General features: G+C 37.6%; 1 protein-coding gene across 1 annotated transcript in view; it reads left to right on the top strand.

Annotated features, from left to right (window-relative positions):
- The first annotated feature begins 975 nt into the window (after positions 1–975).
- THSD4 (thrombospondin type 1 domain containing 4) overlaps positions 976–21,385 on the top strand; it is a 351,408-nt gene continuing 330,998 nt past the window's right edge. The window contains exons 1-4 of the mRNA XM_032990466.2: positions 976–1,014; positions 1,971–2,012; positions 5,089–5,118; positions 6,113–6,165. The gene's annotated coding sequence lies outside the window, so the exon portion shown is untranslated. The remainder of the gene's footprint in view (positions 1,015–1,970; positions 2,013–5,088; positions 5,119–6,112; positions 6,166–21,385) is intronic.

Raw genomic sequence — 21,385 nt, 5'->3', positions numbered from 1 at the left:
GTGAATGTGTTTGCATTACATGCTCACATAGTCTAGACACCTTACTTGGTTGTGCAAGTAACACTCAGTGAAAGAAACCATAGCAATATGTAGAGACTGACTTTACAGCAATTAAAATGCTGAGTTCATTGATTAGCCATTATATTACACTTAGAAATTATGAGACACTATATGCTTTGACTTGTGTTCTATATGTATATGTAGCACATTTGCTGCCTATTAGGTTTCAGTGATCTATGTTTTCTAATAAAGTAAATAATTCTGAAGAGTAATGAAAGAAACCAAGAGCACAGAGTACAGCTTTCTTTCAGGTCCTAACTCAGCACAGACAATAGAACGTATTAAACTTTATGCATCTCGGAGTCATTTGACTACAAAGCTTTTGCATAAGTCTGCAAACATGATCCTCTAGAGAAATGTTACTTAGATTCCAAAGAGAGGTTAATAAATGTAATAAAATGTAAACCTTCGGGTTTTTGTAATCCAGAAAATGTGAACTGGCTTGTCAGTTCAGAGAAGAGAAAAACTGGGTAATTAATAGAGAGAAGGATTCCCAGAATTGACAGGTGCAGTTGGAATACAGAGCAAATAGTGAAGAGATTTATTACAGTGCTTTTGCATTCTTCCGGAGACTGCATGTGAATGCATGGAAACTGTAGTATATAAACCCACAGCAAAAGACAGAAACGCTCCCTAAACGACATGAGCATGAAAATCTCTCTCTGATGTGGCAGTTACCCAGTTTGTTGCTTTGGTTTTGTTTGTTTGTTTTTTTTTTTGTTTTTGAGCCACCAACTAATGAACACTGTTGCTTTTATGACAATGCAGTGAGCAACCAAGAGGCTACCTTTGAATTGTCAACATATCTTTAGAACTTCTATTTCTTCTGCTTTCAGTATTTATCTAACTGACAGCTGCACAAGTAGAAACATTACATTCAAGTTATAACAATGCTAATGGTTTTATTACAGTTGAGGCCTTCATTGTCCAGAGGATCTGTGTCTAGATTAAGAGGTAATCAGCAAACCAAAATTTTTTTTCCTTTTGCTTTTTAAAGCAAGATACCCAATCATTCTTTCATATTCTGAATAAATGTGGGAGTCTATAGCAAGAGACATTTTTTGTCTGAATTGCCAACACTTCTCAATATAACCTTAGACATTGAGCTTCATCTGTTGCATATTACCATTATTCAGTAAAATACTTAAGCACATGCTTAATTCTAATCACACACTTGAATATTTCTATTATTTATTAGGATTTTCCAAGACTAGGACTCGTAATAGCCAAAACCATCTTTGATTTTTTGGCCGGAAACAAGTGATGTGAGGTTAAAGGCAGCATATTAATTAGGTTTATTACTTTAAGTTTTAGGATTGGGTCCTTTTTTACTTTAAAGCCTGTTATTGTAGGTTCAGTTGTAATGAATATCTTAATCAAGGCAACTCTTGATACAATCAGAGTTATATGTAGATTACTCTGAGTATTATGAGCATTTACAGACATTTTTATTGATCAGTTACTTTATTAATATTAACTATGAACTGTTCTTAACATGAGGAGTTTAATTTACTACAATACTGAATGTGTTCCCAACATACTGTTTGATCTTTGATGATGGAATGCAAAGTAGATTTCTTTATAAGAATATTTCTAGCCTTTTGTAAACATCTGAAATTACAAATATGAGGAACAAAGACTAAAAATGGAAATGGAGTGCTTGTTTCATGAAACTAGGTGCTGAGGCTTTGGTTTTCCTAATTAAAAAGTGAGTGATGTACGTCTCCACCCGCCCCAGCATAACTTACTGTAGGCTGCACTTTGTATTAAAGGTGCTGTAGAACTAAGTCTAAACTCTGTTTGTTTGTAGATTGAATTTCTAGATGAATAACACTTCTCATGATAGACAGGATTGTTTATGAAGTTTTATTTCTGTTGCATTATTTCAGTGTTATACGTCTCCTTTGCAGATGTAATAACGCAAGTCAACATGGTGCTGAAGATTCTAAAAGGTATTTGCATTGATTTATGCTCTTTATTAGAATGCATGATCAAAAAAGTGAAATCTAGACTATCTAACCTATGTGAGCTAAAACAATGATGCTACTGAAGTTGTTGCAACATTCCCAGTGATTTGAGTGACTGCGATTTCACACATGGCCTATATGTAAGGTGAGAATTACCCTACGCAATTTTTAATTTTTTTTATATCTATGGTGATGACATCTATGCCTCAGTCATCTAGATTCTGTTCTGGCTGTAGGAAAATAGACAGTTCTACAGTGTGAAACATCTGATTTGTTTTAGATGTCCATCTTTTCAGTACAGTGAAATTGCTTTTACTTTTTTTTCCTGTTCTATAAGGGTTATCTAGACAGTCGTCCCGATGTTGATGTCTGCAAAACTGAATTTGTGCAGACAGGTTCCGTCCTTCCCATGTGTTGTCTGCTTCCCTCTCATGCAATTAAAACCAGTGTTTGCTTCCAAGTCAGTCAGAGCCCACAGAAGTAGCCCCCTTTATGGTAAACAAGCATGTGCTCTGCTTGGATTTGGGGTGAAATTTGAGTGTCCTAGATTTCCAAAGTGAGGGATGCATACCCAAGTCATGCTGGATTTCATTGAAATCTAGATCAGTAGGTGCTTTTGTCACATTTGAAAAGGCCTTGAGGTCTGACACACAGGATGTCTCCTTTGTTATTTTGCATACATGTATTGCCAAAGGAGGAGAGTGACACGGTCACATAGATGGAGTGGGAGACTGTGAATTAGGGTAGGCATTGTTACTAGATAACTGCTTCTTCACTCTGGTCATTACAATAGTATGTGCATGTAGGTAGTAAAGAGGGTTGCAGAATAAATTAAATGTGCTTGATGACAAGCTAGAAATAAATGTTATATTTGTTATTTTGATGTAAGTTTATTTTAGTTTAGTTAGCCATTTCTCTGGTGGTGAGCCAACTGATTGCAAAGCAGTTGCTGTCTCATATACAATGAATATTATGTGCTGGGCAGCTACAAAGAAAGTAGGTCACTTGCAGATAGTATGGGTATTCAAGTTCTTGAACAGATTCATCATATGCTTTGCAGAGTACCATTCACAGTATTTTCAGTTTTATTAAAAAAAAAAAAAAATAGTGGTCCACCTCTTTAAAGAAAGTGAGTTACATTGGTTAGAAATTACTTCAGAGATGTGAAAGACTCTTTAGTTTTGTTGTTATGATTTTTTAAATTGCATGAATCTTGATCTCATTGCTGTTTGTAGAAAAAAACAAAAACAAAACCAAACTAAAAAAGGAACCACTGGTGGTCTGAGAAAGTTACATTGATTATTTGCTCTTTCTTCTTTGTTGGTACTGAACTTTTGCCCTTGATGATGCTAGCTGAGGGCTCGCTCTCAGGGATTAACCTAAAGGCTGTGTCAGGAAAGTATTTTAATGAATCTAGATGTGCTCAGGGCAGTTTCCAAATTTGATCAACATATGTTGTCCATCTAAGATTAGTCATTTATTTTCACATCTTCCATTAACACCTCACTTCAATAAGCTTTGTCACATTGTAGGGACAAGCTAACATTTCAATAATATGTGTCTCAAAATGTGATCTATGAATGTGTTTGAGGTCTTGCAAAGCAGATGAGTGTTAATTATAAAGATTCTCATATTAAAGAGTATTTATTTTAAGACATCTGTGCAGCCTCACTGGCTCTCATTTTTTATACCAGAGACACCTTCTTATAAAAGACACTTGTCAAACTCATCCAAAATGGTATTCAAAGGAGGCCATAGGATAAAAAGCATGCCTTGGAGAGGATCATCCCCTGACAGCCTACATTTTAACAGCAGTGAAAGTGAAATAAAAACATTTGGTTGCATTAGATATCTGGTAATGAGCTGACAAAGGTGTTAAGGTAGCCAGGTGCTGTATATCTCATCTGTAGTGTATGCTAAGTGTTGGGCAACTACACTGAGTGAGGCAGCCTTGTGTATTTTTAGAGGTGTGAGAACTGTTGTGGGAAGCCAAATCCTTCCATATTTCTCCTCCCCTACGCCCCTTAGGAGGCTCTCACTTTCCCCACCCTTTGTTTCAAAGCTCCAGTGAATTCTGCTTTTATTTAAGGAAAATATTGTCAGCATTGCCTGTAGCTTCAGTGCTTGGTCCTGCAGAAGGCAGACACAGGCAATTTTTTCCTCTTCCCCATCTCTACAGTGGGGAGCAGCTGCAGAGAGGCTGTTGCTTAATACTAGTTTTTGCTGTAAAGATAAAGCAGCATAGCTGTGTTATGTGGAGAGGAGGAATGCTAGGGGTAGGGGCACCTGTCACTGTGGAGCAAAATGGTTCTAGCACATGTAGTGCTAGATTCAGTGGGATTTTTCTTTCCTGGCGCTTTTTAATTTTTTTTATTTTATTTTTTTATTGCTCTCATTTCAATTGAATCAGCAGATGAGAGAATCCAGTACTTGGCTGTCACTAACACAGACTTCATTAACTAGCACTTTCACCTCTAACAGTCACAGGTCAAGTATTGCCTGGACTTTTTACTTTTATTTTTTAAACTAATCTGCCTTATGTTCTAGGGAGAAATCATGCCACTGCTTTTTTTTAGTTGCTTATTGCACCTGTAGAATAAGTGGAATTTGTGATAAATAAAATGCACTGAAAGTAGGTATTTTTGTGTTAGTTTATGTGCTAAATATTTAACATCTTTCTGAAATATTAGGTGATTTAGGGGAGTTTTCCACTGTGGGTTCTTTCATACACATTTGTTTCAGAATGCAACCAGTTCAGTGATGCCTAATTAGAAGCATTTGGAAATCTAGAACAGGATTGCCAAGTTCTTGGCTTTTGGTCTTGTAATATTTTAATTTTTTTATGGCAATTTATGATACAGCTAAAAATCTTGTAAAACTTCAAGTAGGTTCCTGGAAAATATCTTTAGCAGCTCAATTAAATATTATTTCAAAATTTTGGCTGCAATTTTTTCACCTATTTTAGATAAAGCTTTAAAAGACTTATTTTCTTAATCATTGAAAGACTGTTTTCTGATGTGCTCAAGACTAGTTCTTTAATGAAGTATTTATTTTTCAAAAGGATTTACAGAATGTTCTAGAGAATAACTTGGTGAGTATAATTGTTTATCTTGTTTTAATTCTGGACTAAAGTAGTATGATGTCAGGTACTGTTTGACTTTCCTTCGTTTTAGCACTGTGTGATGACATCAGTCTTCACATCAGAGGGAATTAGAGCTTGAAGGTACAACATATTCCTGGCAGGAATTAAGATACTGGGATCAGGATTTTCGCTAGGGTAAAATCCAGAGTGACCTCCTGGAAATGAAAAATACCAGTTACTTGTACACAGTGAAACCAAGCAGTTAGGTGCAGCTTGTTTACTGTGGGCCAATAAAAGTTCTTGTTGTTTAATTTTTTTTTTTTTAATTACTGGGATTCTTGAAATATTTACATCTACATTCAGATCTGAGAAATGAGTGCCTGCGTTAGTAGCAAATTATATCATTCCTTTTGCAGAGGAGCTTGGAGAGGCCATGGATTCTTGCAGCTGCAGCAAGAAATTAAGGCTCACTTTTGATCATACATAGGTGAAGGAACTGGTTATTTCTGTGGCTGGAATGGAGATCAGTAGCAAACCAGCTCAAAATCTGTAATTTCATATATAAAATAGTGAGTCTTCCTATTTTAACCTCTCTGAGACTGCGTTGAGAGGGGAGGAAGAGCGGTGGATGGGTGACAAAATTGGAGGAGCGTGGGCTATGAGATAGGGAGGGACTGTAATGGTAATCTGAAGTTGGGAAATAAGCTTTTTGCAAGGGCTCCTTCTAGAACATGGGGAATCAGGCAAACCAGCTGCCTCCAGTGCGTAGTGCTGTGGAGCAGGGGAAGGCCTGTGGCACTGCGGCTGAGTGAAATAGGGGGCTAGACACAAGAAAGAGTGAGCTAGGAGTCAGGATTGCAACTTTGGATTTCATGCCTGTACAGCTTGGCAGGTCTCTAATTTTTAGTGAGAAATATGTGCACCCCAACCTCAGTGAACGTTCATCATCTTCTCATAACATTCTGTAACTGTTCTCTTTGGTTGTTCTCCCAATTCATTCCAGAAGGCGACTTTCTGCAGACTGTGTTAAAACAGGATGCCTCTGTCATGTGCCAGGTCAGTGATTTACCTCACTGTTGAGTATTTTCTACTGCTTCACTCTAGGAACTCATAGTGATCACTTTATAAAATTGCAAAGAATAGCTGTATCATATGAACGCCTATCTCAATTTAGAAAGGTCAGGCCCTTTACAGATGCTTTATGAGCAGTGTTGATAATCCTTACTGCATGATGTCTCTTTCCTGGTACTCTGCCAGACACATTCCCAGGCAGCATTGTGTCTTATGAAAACCAGTAACTGTGCAAGTTTTCGTGCAAGTCTATGGCACCAATCATATTCGTGTTTTCTAGGGGGAGCAGCTATTTGGTCAGTGCTATTAAAGGGTTAACAATTTTCTTAAAAAGCATTTTCATAGTTCTGTTCCATGTTAGAGCAGATAAACTCAAGACAAATTCAAGCTAGATGAATGGTTCTGTTGGAGCAACAGCTTGTTCTCATCTGCTGACTTTGCTGGGAAGGTGGCAGAGACAGGATAGAGTACCCTGAGTCCTAATTTGAAAAGCACTGCAAGTGTATGAGAAGTGGTGGGCGACAGCAGTTGACTATCAAGAGACATCTTTCCCTGGTGCTATTCAGATAGGAGCAGAAAACATTCTATGGGTAAATGCCATTCACATGTACATTTACTATACTGTTCCCTTTCCAGATATGCAGCCGGGAAGGGTCCCGCCCAGACACCTATTCCCTTTTGCTGGGAAGAAGTTTATAGTTTGAGCTGACTGATATTATTATGTAAGGACAGAATAGGACCACTCATCTTTTAATGTTGTCTGGGAGATCTTTTGCTAACTTGTCAGCAGTCCAGTGTTCAGAGTCTTCCTCACACATGGGATTTAAGAGGATGGTCTACTATTTCAGGATTCTCTCAAAGATTATGTTGCTGACCTTAAGCAAGACATGCCTGCAGAACTTGTGCAAATCAAAGGCCTCCGATCGGAGAAGACTTTTGAATGATTTGGTGGCTTGGAAAATCAGAGACAAACATGCATAAAATCTTCAAACTGGCCTAAAATGTCTCTTAAACAGACCGTTTTCTTTACAGAAAATGGTGCTGTTACTCCATTATGCCTCCCCCAAATATTTTAAAAAAAAATTAAAACAGTGTATTTTCTGGCAGGATCTGAGCTCTAGGCTATAGATCAAACAGGTTCAAACATTTTTCTGGCCTTTTTTTTTTTTTCTTTCTTCAACTGAGCAATTTTTTTGATTGATTCCTTTATTTCCCCATCAACATCTACTCATATTGTATTTCATTGTGGTCTGGCCAACAGTCTTGATACAGAGACAAAAATCTTTTGTCTTGTTTAACCAAGCTAGTAAGACATGTATATTTTCATCGTGAAGTGTGGGGTTGTCCTTGCAATATGTTACAGGATTTTTGTCTCAAAACTTTTGGAAATTTCCAACACTAAATAAGTATTTAAATGCTACTTCATTGGATTTGAGCTCTGTTAGCTCTTCTCTTCTGGAGCTGCAACTAAAGTCAATGTCCAACATGTAGCAACATTAATCTTCATTCCTCTAATGTACCTGCATGCAACAGGGAATGGAATTGGGATTATATGCAGTTACTTAAAGCATGTTGCAGCTGTCTTTGATTCTACAAAACTTTGTCCTTACAACTGTACTGCTGGAGAGTGCAGCTGGTTTTTGTATTGCTGAAATCTGGCTGACTCTACAGCAACATCCAGGCCTTCTTGGACGCTTCATGATAAAAATACAACACTGCTAGTGCTCCTGCTTTTATTATTAGTGGAGGTGCAAGTGCTAAAAATATTTCTTGCTTTCACAAGAACTTGAGAATCAACAATGCTGCAGAGATCTCCTTTCTGTCTGTGTCTCGTTTGCTTGATCTATATCTGGAATTGAAAAGGGCCAGGAGGTTCCCACATAAATCCATCTTTGAGACTTCCTCAATGTTTTCCTCAGTCTCAGCTTTGATATTCTTTCTTTAAAGAAGTTTAGGCCTTAGCTGTTTTAGTAGCAAAGAAAACCTCAAAAATGTGAAATTGGATGTAGCTGATGCAGACAGAAGTTTGCACAGAGCTTCTAGCAACAGTGGGAGGTGTGATCTACATCAGTGGTGTCCAATCTTGTACATTAAGTATTTCATTCTTTAAACAGAATGAAAAGACAACAGGCCACAGAGCTGCATGATGTCTGGTGGGAGGCATCTCATTTTGATGGCTCAAGATAGTGGCATTTGGGAGTTGCTTCTGGCTGTTGGACTTAAGATGTTTGGCAGGATGGGAACCAATGAGCAGCACTGGTAGATTTTTGGCAGCTCTGAGATATAGTTTATCCAGTAGGTAGAAATCCTATCATCCTTCATCTGAATTCCTACCCTCACTGTCATTAAACAGGAAAGCGTTAAAACACTTTAAAGACTGAAATGAGCCACACCTTCCTGAAGCCCTAGATGCTTCCTGGTTGATTGGTTTGTCTGGGATTTTTTACTCTGGTGCCTATCACCTCCTTCAATCCTTTTTCCTTTAATGAAGTCTGTTTTGAACCTGATCAAACAGGACTATATGTACCAATCAGGATACGGGAGGTGAGGTAGGTGAAAACATGCTTCTGTATGTAGGAAAAATTGAACATTCATATCACCTTGTTTGGATCCAGTGCTACAGTTGATTCTGTAACTTCATTGAGTTAATGATCCAGTGGATGACTCACTGCAGTTGTTCAGTTTTTTGCAATATGAAGTTTTTCTACCACTGAAAGAGTTCTTTCCTGTTGGTATGGTTCCTTAATTAAAAAAAAAAAAAAAAAAAAAAAAAAAAGGGGACATTTTGCATGTTAGGGCATGACTGTGTTGTATGCACACATTAAGTAGATTCTTTCTCCATAAAGCTGCTTACCCAGAGCAGAGTTTGAAGGTCAGTAAGAGATTTTAACAGTAGAATGGGGGTTATGTGCTTTCTTAAAACTTGTCCAATACAATACAGAGGTAGTGTTTTATTACTAGGAGCACAAAAGCATCATTCTGTTACAAGCATTGAAAAACAGAACAAAAAAATGTTTCTTTAACAGGCAACCATAGTGTTTTGGGTAATAGAATTTTACTAGTGTTAGGAATCCTAACTGTTCTAAAGATGCTCACAAATTAAGCCCAGGAAGTAGTTAATTCCACATTTCCCTAAAATTGCATATTTAATATTCTGCAGAATTACATGATACTTTATATGATTGCTTAAATTATGAAGTTCTATGCTGTGTATGCTACTTACCATGCTAAAGTTGTTCCTACCCATAGAATAGTTGATGGCTAATTTTTATAACTGTGCAAACTACTTACCTCCTCATATTTGTGCACTTTTTTTGTGTCTTATTTTTCTGGAAGCAGATATGTTAAAGAGCATAAACCTACTTCCCTGAATCTCATTCTCTGTTTTATTAAGTGTTTCATTTTGTGCATACAGTTATGTCCCACTCCATCCACCTTTCTCAGTCTATAACTTTTATCAGAAGCCTAGCAAGCTAAAAAACCTGAAAGAAAGAGTTTAGCCTGTCTTATCTGCTGCACCAACTGCTATGCTTCGATCATATAAACAAAGAAGGGGCTGCATGCATGCTTGCAGCAGCGTTATATATTTGATGAAAGCAGTCAGTTTGAAGTCACCTTTGCATAAATCCCACATTCAGACTTGTCCTTGTAAGAAAAAGAACTGCTTTGTTGTGGGAACCATAAAACAGTCCATACCCCCAAAATCTGTGAGTGAAAGATCATGTTTCATAATGGTAGAAATTTAGGCCAGGTGTTTAAAACAAACAAACAAAAAATGCAAATACAAACCCCTCAAGTGTCATGAATAAGGACCCTGCTAGTGATAGTAGCAACACTCTAATCTTCTCCCTCAATGAGATTATGGTTACATTTTCCACTCCTTCCAGATAGAGGGGGTGATACAGATTTCTTCTACTCCTTTTCAAATTTGAAGCCATAAGAATGAGAGATGCTCTTCTTTGGTGGTGTTGGGGTGCAGTTCATTTCCTTAAATTTACTGACAGTGCTTGAGGAAAGGTTGCTTTGTTTTGTTTTGTTTAGAACCAAGGTCCAAGCAGTTGCAGAGTTTAATAATCCAAGACAAGGTTATTAAACAGACAAATGAAAGGCCTTTTAGGACACGGGAACAAATTTAGAAAACCAGAGCGTCTGGTGAAAGAAAGAAGAAAATTAATTTTGCCATGAAACATGAGACCACACAATAGAAGAACAACTGTAATATGCCACTTTGAGGACATTACAATTTTCTTGCAGACAAGTATGAGGACTTTAAGGTGTAGTCTTCTATTGTTCTACAGTTCTTTCTTTTGTTGGATTATAAATCCTTCTATTTACCGTCTCTTTTTACCTCAGGGTAATTTGTCAATCTTTTTTTTTTTTTTTAAATCCATCACCAAATTTGAAGCAACATCTTCCATGAAACCACTAATGAGGACAGGAATTCAGCAGTCAAATAACAAGTCTATATACCTAAACACCACAGTTGTCAGTCAGCGGTTGTTTGAGCCTGGCAACTTAGTGGAGAAGGCAGGACCTTGCACCTTCTGTCTTGAGGATGGTTGGCGTAGCAGGGTCTCCCTCAGTTTGCTGTTGATTTTCAGCTGTTTCCAGATTCTTTGTTCCAGAGCTTCTACCTGAAAAGTTCCAAACAAAGTTTCAAGAAGTGTTACATAAATATGTATAGTTCTCCAGGAGGCTTCAAAAAATTAATGAGATTACCATTGTCCAAATGGACACTAAATCAAATGTATAATTTGTACCAGTTCCTGGAGATCAGGAAAAGGTAGAGTAGCAGCACAGTAACTTTAAAGCCTGTATCAGCATGTGTACATGAAAACCTGTAGTCTTCATAAGGGCCCTGTCCCAAAAGTTAAAGATTATCTTTGCAAAGGCTGTAAGATTGGATATTGGAAGTGAGAAGAAAAAATGTAAAAAAAATAAGGAAGAGGGAAAAAAATAAAAAAGACAAAACCAGTCCTGAAATTCTGAGGTCAGTTCCATAGATTTTAGAATAATTAATTTTCACATGCAGAGTTTTATTTTTGTCTGCAACAGGAAGTTTCAGGTAAGCCCCACTGCATTTTTACCGCTTTATAGGACATGAAATTTACTATACTAGATAAATGTATTTATTTGATTATTCCATTCGCCCCCTTCAAAAATTGTTCATCTGTTTGCTGTCACTTACAAAGAACAAAGATTCTCTTCCTCATCCAAATACATACCTTGCAGGATTTGGAGAAAAAGTATGTTCTGTTTGCTTACTTGATGCCTCAGGGAAACTTGCAGAAGGTTCTTCGGGATTTTGTCTTTGTCTTTTGTTTTGGTTTGTTTTTTAATGAAGTGAAAAATGAAGAAAATAAGGGGTGAAAAAAGAAAAGCGGGGTGTAGAGGAATCATGTAAGAAATGGAATTTGATTGATTCTAAGTTAGAAATGTTTTCCCTTTAGCTTTTAAAATACTCTTTTAACTTTTCTCTTTAGAAGCATAAATACATGTGCACAGATACTGTGGTGTATTTAATAATATAACGGTAATGTCTTTTCCATGTCTTTCCATAAGTTCTGCTATCTTATAAAACTTGAGGATTTTTATGGACCGGGGTGTGTGTGTGTGTGGAGTAAGAAACTGAGTAAAAAGCATGCTAGCTGCTAGCTTTTTCTTCTTTTTTTTTTTTTTTTTCCTTTTTTTTTTTAAAAAAAATGCTTGGAACGTTTTGTTCAGCAGCATGCACGTCTCTGTGATTTCACTGACTGCTGCCTAGGCAATGGCAGGTTCACAGAAAATCTTGATTCTGTTCAGGAGGAAGCTGTCCAAAAGCACTGGGAGCAGGGGTAAAGGCAGCCTATGAGCACGTAGGACCAAAACTTCAGAAAGCTTTTGGAACTCTTCCTTGGAAGGTCTTGCATGCTCCAAATGCTAGACTTAGGGATAAAATATGACTCAGAGCACTGATCTCAGTAAGAACCAAGGAAATGGAAAATAAATTATGTGGGAGGCTAATGTGTAATTAAAAATTTACTGGTAAACTTTTATTTTTTCAACAAAACATTGTTCTGCTCAGACCTAAGCAATAGTTCAGGTAACTGCTAAAGATTTACAGAGCATTTTTCTTGGCACTGGGTAGTAGATTATTATTGTTATTCTCAAGTATATTGACAGTTGTTCATAACACCAGGAGTCCTTCTGCAACTACTACTCTTGTTGCCTGAGACAGGACAAAGATTGGACAAGCATTAGAGGAGACATGGACAGAGGGAAAAAGAGTTGTTTACCTCTGGCATTCCCCTGAAAGACATACACAAGAAGGTAAAGAATTATTTTCTTGTATTTTGACTGTCTTGGAGATTAAGAGCTGAATCCTGTCATGCATGGTGGTGGAATTTGTACTTCAAATATCTGTAATACTCTTGATATTTTCCTAGTAGTTTTAAAGGAATAACTGTGAAGTGAACATGTGGAGACTATAAGTCAAGAGTAAACTGCTATGAGCATACTGATGTTGTTGAATGCTGCAGGTATTAGTGTGAGGCATTCCAGAAGCTGTATTCATGAAGTATTTGTGGCTTGACTGTGAAGCAACATCAGCTGTCCTTTCTTTTTCTACAATGCCAGCTGTCCCACACCTGAAGTTTCACAGTATTTAGACTTTCGATTCCAAAATCAGTGAATTACTCTTAAATACTTGAATATCTGGTTCAAGACTGCTTGGCCAAGAGAGTCAAGTATTTTGACTCATTATCCTACACTCTAACCTTTATACTGCACTTGCACTTATTTTATTAATACTTACCAAATCTTAATCTTTATCAAAGCAGGCCCGTCCTCAAATAGAATTATTCTTGTTGACCTTTTATAGAGATAACATTATTTGATACTGCTGATACAATTCCCAAGGATGTGGTAATACTTAGTTGAATTAAGGTAATAATTTTGGATTAATATATGAAAAAAATATTTTCTAATACTTTTAATCTGGATCAGCTGGATAATGATACTTTTCCCACTCTGTGGAAGCAGTAGTTCAAGTGTGATAGCAAAACTGGAAAAAACTTCCTTGAATTAGGCTCATTCCCAAGACTCATTTGAATGAATGTAATTTCACTGGTAGGTACCGGTTTGGTTTTTTTTGTTGACTTAGAACAGGTCCCTGAGCAACCTGAAGCAGTGTCAGTCAGGTGTGTTTTGAACAGCTGTTGAATCAGATGAAGTCCAGAGACCTCTGTTATTCTGTATTGTCAATAGGATCAGAATTAGATTCCCACTTGTATTGTCCTGTCTTCTAGCCCCTCTTAATAAGTCCTCTTAAACAAACAATTACTTTCAAGATTTAAACTGATGCTAAGAAAGTGCAATTCTAAGCTGAATAATTTTGTCTTGCAACAAACATTCTTTCTTTGTGTGTATTCCCCTGAAATAACATTTATGTTTCTATTACTAATGGATTTTAAAAATATTTAAGTAGTCATTAACTCAATTTCATTAATTTCACCATAATTGTTTATTATTGTTATTACTGTAGTTGAAAATAGCTAAGCAGCTGTGACAAATTTGGGTGAGGAAATTAGCCTGACATTCCTTTGTTCTCCATGTGTGTTCTAACAGTGTTGTAGTGTGTTGATTTTTTAAGGTTTTTTTTTTTTAATCTGTCATGGGAGGCTTACTTCATACAATGCTGTGTACTGAAGAAAGAAAGCTTTATACCAAGAGAACACCCAGGTCAAGCTCAATGCTTGTCAGGCTTCAGGTTTTCCACTTTTAACTTAAGATAGTTTCAGGCTGGTGCAAAGCAGTGATGTCTTGCAAACTGCCAGTCAGTGTTTTCACTGAGCCAAAATATCAGAGAGGAGGAGAAGTCCAACTTCCTGTCCAAGAAAAGCACTTTATGGGAGTTTTGGGATGCAGCAGCATATCCATTTCAGGTGTAAACTACAACCTTATCTTCACATGAGATCCCCTGATTCTGCTAAAACTATCACCACTGCAGTACTGTGAACCTAAGAAGGAAGGCTTTTAGTTCAGTAGCTATTTTCAAAGTATCATTTAAACCTGATCAAAATAATCTATTAGGAGAAGAGATATGGAATTAATAATTACTCTAGTCATAGGATCCTTGTCTTCAGTGGTGACTTCAGTTTTGCTTATAGAGTCACAGTAGCAGTCTTAGAAATGTATGGGTTTTCTTAGAAAGTTTCTGTAATGGAGAGTGTCTAATCATAGGGCAGAAACTCAGAGTGCATTAACAGGAAATCTAAGACTCTAAGGAACTGTGGTGTGAACACTCCTGCAAATCCTCCACTGTAAAACCACAAGGGGGAAAAAACACCTTGTCCAAGTTATAAAAGTTGAAAATCATGACTTAAAGGTAGGTTTGGTTTCTAACTCCAATATAATTCTTAAAATGTTTTTTTGTCAGGCTAGTAATATGAAATCAGCTTCTTAATACCTAGACCCTAGCAAAGAGGTCAGGTGAGTTTTGATGAAATTCAGAGGGGAATAAAGGAAAAGACAACTTCAGATGTTGATTCAGAGGATGCTTGCTTAATCCAGACAATGAATGTTGTAACCAGCATACTCTGAAGAAGTAAATTTCTTGACTAGGATAATTATGCCCTTTCTACCCTCTCTGGGCCCCTTTTAACAAGGGTAATGCAGCTGCTGGGCCAGCGACTTCGTTTCAGAATATACTGTCAGCAGCTTAGACCTCCATAATCATTACAGCTATTCTTTTGGGGATACCAAGGAAGCATCCAGCAGATACCCTCTTTGAAAGTGACTTGGTTGTGGTAGGAGAAAGGAAGGTGCAACACCTTGCACTGCTATTATATTTGTCTTTTTTTCCAGCACAGCTGAATCTAGTCCCATTCATCCATGGGTGTCTAGAAGAGGACCTGGAAGGCACACACTAAGATGGATTTGGAGCCAGTTAGTAGGAGTATTGTTTTCTCAGGTTATTATGCAGAGTATAGTATGTGAAACACTATCTAAATACTGCAGTGTTTGGGCTCCAGTTTCAGTGCTTTGGCTAGACTGCAGCAGGGGAATGGAAGGGCTGTAGTGTACTACTTTACTTTAATGTGCCCTGGGCTGTAGTAGGTTGTCCTGGAACAAAGGAAAAAGCAAATCACAGAATGCTTTCGTATGTTTAGTTCCGTGAAAACTATGCGAGAAGGATGGTGTTTGGTTACGATGTTAATTTAGAGCACCCAAGTTCACTTCCCAGAGAGCTAGGTAGGCTGTTTGGTCTCTCTGTGCCCTGTTTCCCTAGCTTTAAAGTAAGAATACCCTGTCTGTGGTTCATCTTACTTTTGCTTAGCTAGGCTATCAGCTTTTAGGGACTGTGGTTGTCACTTGTCATTTGTATTGGTCTGGCATTATGGGTCTAGGTGATCTTTCCCAGGGCTCTTAAAACCTACTGTTAGACTACTGCTACTTCAAATATTTAGAAGGCCTCCAAAGACTTAAACTAACATAGAAAATACAGTTCTGTATCTGTTTTCTGATTCCATACTGGTGAGTAACATCTGAAGAAAATGTGTGGTAATTGCAGTCCAGTTGTTAGTGAACAGATGTCTTTCTCTTGGAAATTCTGTCTCTGCAACTGGACTCTTTCCCTGGCAGTTTCATCTACTAAGTGAGATACAAGCATCCTCCTCCTGATTACATACTTGAGGAAAAATTACATTTGACCTCCTACTAGCAGAGCGAAACTTTGGAAAAGGACAGATAGCAGTATACCTTCTAGAGAGTAACACAAGAGATGTCCTCTATTCTGAGGAATGGAGTTTTGCATTCTGGACACATACTCCTGTAGGATATTAAGTCTCCATAAAATATCATGTGTCCTTGATCTGGCAGCTGATAGGAAAAAAAAAAAAAAAAAAAAAAAGACTCTGATACAAACCTGCAGGATATGGACTTTGAGTGTGTTGTGAATTGGTGTACTAAAAATTAATGACCCTCTAATATGCTGTGACACCTTTTGGATAAACTCAACAGATGAATTAGTGAATGTCCATACACAACTCCTGAAATTGTTGGAACTGAGTCTGTATAAGGCTGGACTAAAAGTCTTGAGGGTTTCAGTACTTTGTACTGAATGCTTATCTTTGGTTAGTCAACTACTCATTTGTTAGATATGTTTTCTTCAAACTGTGGAGACCTTTTTCAGTATAACACATTGCAATTTACAGTGTAAGTCTTTATGTGAAGATCTGAGGTTCCTTTGGACTTTTGCTGAAGATGCTGTAGGGCCTGTTAGGTGGGATTTCTTTCCTTTATGTGCATTTCTTACCACCGAACTATTCTTAAGCAGGGATTTTAATGCAGGTATTCCTGATGTTTGTGGTTCAAATGTATGCAGCTTTCTCAGGGTTTTCACTAGTTTCTCCAGGTAGCCAAAAGAGGTCTTCCTACAATATTTACTGGTTTGCTTGGGTAGAGAGTCCTTATGCATAAGTTGGTCTTTGAAAATTTATGAAGGATCTACATGCAGATCTCTGTTCAGTCAGAGACACACAGGTGAATGATGAGTTGGAAGGCAAGCCAAATGTGTCACTATTGTAGAGAGGGAAAGAAAATGGGAGTGGAATTGTAGGACTTCCCTGTATTTCTGATTTGTGCTCAGTACAGCTGAAAAATAACTGTAAATAAGTAAAGGATGGAAAAAGTACTGAAAGGAATATACCGATGCTACCTTTAGGATTTAGCTCCCTGAAACCAGAAGGATGCATTTGAATAACTAGCCTTTGAAGTGATTTTGATTGCTGCTTCTGCCAGATGACTGCCTGCTGTTGGGCCCTGGCTTGCTGTATGTGGGGTGCACATTGCTAGCGGAATTTATTTAGGAGGAGAGTCTGGTTATTGCATTATTTAATATTTGTTATGATCACACCCAGAGCAATAGTCAGAGCTCATGTCAAACAGTGTTCAGTGTAAAAATGATCTTTGCCTTGCATTGCTTCCAGTCTACAGTTCATGACCTCTAAATGAGAGGAACAGAGCAGTAGAAGCCTCCATCAAGCTGGGTTTTGAAAGCAATTTACAGCAGCCTCTGATTGTAAACATGGATTGGATCTTACACCCAAATACATGTTTTCAGAAGTTTTGCATGCTTGTGGGACTTTGACTTCTAAACCAAAGGGGGTTTTGTATGATGTTAGCATGAAGATTACCAGAGCATATTACATTAATGAAATGAAAGGAAAATGGTGAATTTAAAACATGCTCCCTGCTCTTGTGTAGGCCTTATCAGCACTACCAGCAGGAATGCACAGATTTAGACCATTCAGAAATCTGGCCTACTGTTCCATTGACTTCTTTTCAAACCTTTCAACAGTGAGAGGCAAAATGACTTCAAGCAGAAGTTATTCCCAATGGTTCTATGGCAAAATGACTTTGCTTAGTATTTATGAATGACAGGTTTAATATCTGGCAAGAAAAAATACGTCTGTACTAGGGAAATTATTTCTTGCTGATAATAAATGTCAGCAGTATTGCAGCAGAATCACAGATGAATGTGGGTTTGCTGCCAGCATACACAACGACAAAGTCGGTTCAGAACCATTTTGGGAACTGGTGTTAATCTGGCACATTCTGCCCTTAGTTTGCCATTGCGTCCCCTTCTGCACTCCGAACCAGCAATAAATAATTTCTCTAGTGTAAACAAGGATAAAGAGACCTGTCGGAAAATGCTATGAAGAAGAAAATAATCTGAAGTCAAAGGAGTAAAGCAGGACAACTGTTGATGCAGAGCACTTTCATAGTCCAGTTACCTAACAGGAAACCAGCGGAGCAGCTGCTGAGAGGGAGTGATCACCCTCACAGCAGCTTTCTGAAAGTCTGTAAATGCCATTACACATTCTGAAGAGACTCAGTGAATAAAAGATTACGAAATGTATTTTTCTAAGACTGTTGAAGTAGTAGTACTGGGACTTCCTTTACATTTTGAAGTTGTCAGGAATGTGATGTATTATGACAATTTGAATGCAAACCTCAGCACAACATATTATATTTTACATAAATGTTGCATAGTATGAGAAATAAAGTGAAGATCTTCCAGGCTACAGGATGGAAACAGCTGACACTGAATTGAATAACTGGTGTTTAAAGGAATATCTCAGGATTAGTGTTGATGGCTGCTGTGAACTTGACAGTTTGAAGAAACTGATGGGAGAAAACTGAATGGGCAGAGGGCTGACATTTTGCATGGAAGTTTTAGAAATGCTTTGCTAAATACACAGCAGTAGGGAAAACTGCAGAAGACTGGGTACAAAGTGAAGTCAGAGACTCGGGCACCATGATGACAGCTGGAATGATTGTCAAATGCTCAATAACATGCAGTGGAAGGAATAATTTTAGCCAGTCACACATAAACCATGGCTGCAAAGCTAAGGAAAAAGATGAGATATCATTGGAAATGACTCAGTGAAATTATCTGCTCAAAATGAAGCAGCAGTCACAAGCAAACAAGCTGTGTAGATGTTTAAAGAACAGGACAGAAAGGAATACTGAGCTAATTACAGTGCTTTGAGAGTGAAGTGTGATGCAGCTGCACTCCCCTACTACTAGGAAGTGGAATGACTTATGTGAGAGGAAAGTGTGACTGTTGCTGTGGGTGAGATGACAGAAGGCCTGACTGCTGTGTTTGTAATGGTGTGTGCTCTGAAAAAGCCCACCTGTGTTTCTTTTCACCTTTTCCATAACACATGGGCAAGAACATTCAAACAGATTGGAAAGCAGGGTTTTTACAGTTGCACTTTCTTTTCCTTCTTTTTTGTGCATGAACAATAAAGCAATGAACAGTAACACTTGTTACCATCAGATCAGTGAGGCCAAAAGAACTGATGAATTCTTGGGATTTTCTCTCAAGTATTATCTTTAGTCACAGTAGAAAGAAAAACAATAGCAGATTTGACTGGACTACTAGCCCAATTTACAATAGCAGTTCCTGTATTTCAAAATCCCATTTGAAATGCAAAGAGATGGTATTTCTATTAGTGTTATATACAAATCTTCATTTGCAGTCAAACTCCCCTAAATTTAGTGCGCATATCAAACATTTATTTAGGGGTATTTACTAGCCCATTCAATATTCTACCAATTCTTATTGAAAGACCTTAATATCAAATATTTGTCTTTAAAACGTATTCTCTTAAACTCTACAAAGCAATTATTCTTTAAAATGCCAAGTCAGTATTCATCTTATTAACATAGAATAAAACTTCACAGTATATTAGAGCAGCAAGTTATAGATGCTCAGTTTTTAAAAGCTCATAAATAAGGATTGCAACCTGGCTCTGCTGTTTAGAAACTCTCACTAATTTCAGGGCATTGGGATTTGATTCACTGATGCTATCCATACTGATCAATATGAGTGCTTTGTTGCAATTTACCAAGATGCAGTTGCTTTTAAATTCTTGTAAGGGTTCTGTGAAAACAAGGATACATGTTCATTCTTGCTAGAGTGAAACGGAAGCCACTGACTGTGTTTATCAAGACTTACAGAATATGGTGTCTGACGGGCTTGTTTCAACACTGGACAGAGTTTGAGAACAGTTTTTCGCTCTGCTTGGTGTACATATTCACAGCTACAGTGAGAGCATGTTGTTGTCAGAAAGCTGTCATCCAATGGGGTGAATTACAAACAGTCAGGGTAATGATTCTTTGCTGTTTAGGTTCTCGAAAGGCTTGACATCATTAACATTCATGGAATCACATGAATCATAAACCATAGCACAGGAAGATTAGAGGGGAAAAAGATAAAGGGATGTATTTGTCATCATTCACTCATGTATGTTAAGTTTCAATTGCAAAGTGTGCAAATACAGTCATGTGCTTATACTCTTCCCAGACAGCTGGTTTTTTGTTTGGCTCTGATGGCCAGCACAAAGTTCTCTGATATCCATAATTGCTCTGTCCTGCTCCTTACATTGGCCAGAATGAAAAAGGGTAGGAGGTAATTGAACACAGACATAGTTGCAGCTCTTAGGTGTTCTAGCTGCTCCTCAGAGACCCTGCAATGCCACCATACAATATGCTTTTCTGACTTGTGCCAAAGGACCCGTACACGAGTAACCCCAAATAAGAACATACTAGAAGTTATTAATTTCTCAGTTGCATAGATGGAAAAGGGTCAGTGAGTCACTTGTGAAATTCTGGTGTGGTCAAGATAAGTTATGTCATTCGTATTTGGTCACTACTCAATAAGTGTAGAAACAGCTGTGTCAAATATGCTAGGAAATAAACCAATATTTTAGAGCTCCCAGAAGGTCTAAGTATGTTTCTTTCATCTTCCAATAGTGATGGTGTTTTCTCAAAAAGCTAAACTCTCTGAGAGAACAAAAATTCCCTCCTTAAATAATGCCTTCCGATACCTAGAAAAGTACTGCAAAGTAGAAAGAATAATGTGTTTTTAAGTTTTGATAGGAAAATAAATAAAGGGCTTGCATTGCAATAAGATAACTTCTGCTTAATTTTGGCTCATGCTTAGTTAGGAATAATGTACTATTCTTTCTTTGGGCGACTGTAAAATCTCTATCACTTGGGCTGTTAAGCAGAGCTCTAAGAGGCAACTGTCAGATTTTATCCTGCTGTGGGGCAGAGGAGAAGTCCCTGGAGTCCCTGCCATTAGAATTTTCTATGATTATTTGATTACAAGATTCATAGCCTCTGTGGGTTAGGTTATTCAACCTACCTTTGAACTAGAATTATTGGACAATTTAATAACATAGACACAAATGAAGACACTGGAGAGACAAGGAGTCATAAATTTAAAGAGATTAAGAAAATTATAGCTATTTTGATTAAATATAAGAAATACAGTGAGATTGCAAGGACAGTATAGAAATAGTTTAGTCTGCATTTAGGTGCCAGAATGTCTGCACATGAGCTTTAGGGAGTTCTTTGTTTTTGCTGTCCATAGCTGATGCTTACTAACTCCAGCTGTGACAAAATTCTCTCCTTAGATTAATGACATCTAGACAAATTCCAGGAAGGAGGTCAATTTGGATGTGAATTTAGTATCTGTTGAAGACAAGGAGAAGTTAGTCAGCCTAAAATGTAGGATAGCTTTAGAGGAAAATTAAAATGTTGCTTCTGTTCCTTCAGACTTGAAAACTAAAATGGACTAACAATAGGCAATATAGGAACAATTTGGGTGGGCAGAGTAATGGCCTATCTCCATCAGTGTTTTCTGTCACTGACT

The sequence above is a fragment of the Tyto alba genome, unplaced genomic scaffold, assembly GCF_018691265.1.
Source record: "Tyto alba isolate M040663 unplaced genomic scaffold, T.alba_DEE_v4.0 Super-Scaffold_41, whole genome shotgun sequence".
In the NCBI taxonomy this organism is placed as follows: Eukaryota; Metazoa; Chordata; class Aves; order Strigiformes; family Tytonidae; genus Tyto; species Tyto alba.
The sequence above is the reverse complement of the archived record's forward strand: the minus strand, read 5'-3'. Positions and strand labels throughout refer to the sequence as shown.